The following is a 1,020-nucleotide window of genomic DNA, read 5'->3' as shown; positions in this document are numbered from 1 at the left end:
CTGAAACCTGTCCACCATGAGTAACCCTGCTGGCATTTTGCAACACTGGTGTCATAGTCTCCAGCCTCACAGCAACATGTAAGCTACCACAGGATGACAAACTGATAGACAAGTTCAATTCCTTCAATTGTTCCTAACACCACTGTGCTTGCTACCTTGGGCCCTTGCCTTAAAATAGAGCTTCCCGCAAGTGAAAAGCAGCCCCCAAGCCCTACATCCACCTATCTCATGTCCCAGCCTTAAAATAGAGCCACCCCCAAGATGAAAAGCAACACCTGAGCCTCAGGTCTCATCACTACAGGGTAAAATAATTTATTCACCTTATTTTCTAAGACCTTGCCTCCTAGAGGGATTTCACTCAGCCAAACTAAGAAAATATGACTTAATAACAGAAAACTTGAGTTATAGATCATTTTCCTTGTTCTTTCAGTGAAAAGTAGCTTCCAACTCCACTTCTAGCAGCCTGTGCTTCAGCTCCAGCTTGGGCTCTGAGGCCCCAGATCAGAGCTCGCCACAGCTCCCTCACAGCTGCCCTCCACAGTGAAACCTAACTATGGGCCTGTTTCACTTAGCAAACTCCCCAGTACTGTTGTGTGTCAGTAGTTCATTCACTTTTATTGTTGAGGATTATTTTTCTATGGATGGCACTTTGGTATACACAAAACTGGTATGAGAATCATAGTACAAGTCTTTTGCTGAACATACTCTGTTTCTTGGAAAAATAAGTATGAATAGAATTGTTTGGCCATATGATGTGGGTTAGGAGGCCTGGTGTAGCACTGGTTAAGCACTCAGCTGCTAACTGAGAGTTTGGTGGTTCAAATCCATCTGCCACTTCACGGGAGATGATGGATTTGAACAGCAGTCTGCTACTGTAAATATTATAGCCTTGAAATATCTGTAAGGCAGTTCCACTCTGGTCTCTATTGTCACTGTGAGTTGAAATAGACTTGATGGAAACAGGAATGATAAGTAATAGGATCCCTGGGGTTGTAAACAGTTAAGCAGCTAGGCTGCTAC

Source organism: Orycteropus afer, unplaced genomic scaffold, assembly GCF_000298275.1.
Source record: "Orycteropus afer afer isolate SDZICR_OR568_19922 unplaced genomic scaffold, OryAfe1.0 scaffold00799, whole genome shotgun sequence".
Taxonomy (NCBI): domain Eukaryota; kingdom Metazoa; phylum Chordata; class Mammalia; order Tubulidentata; family Orycteropodidae; genus Orycteropus; species Orycteropus afer.
This window is presented reverse-complemented; position numbering follows the sequence as displayed.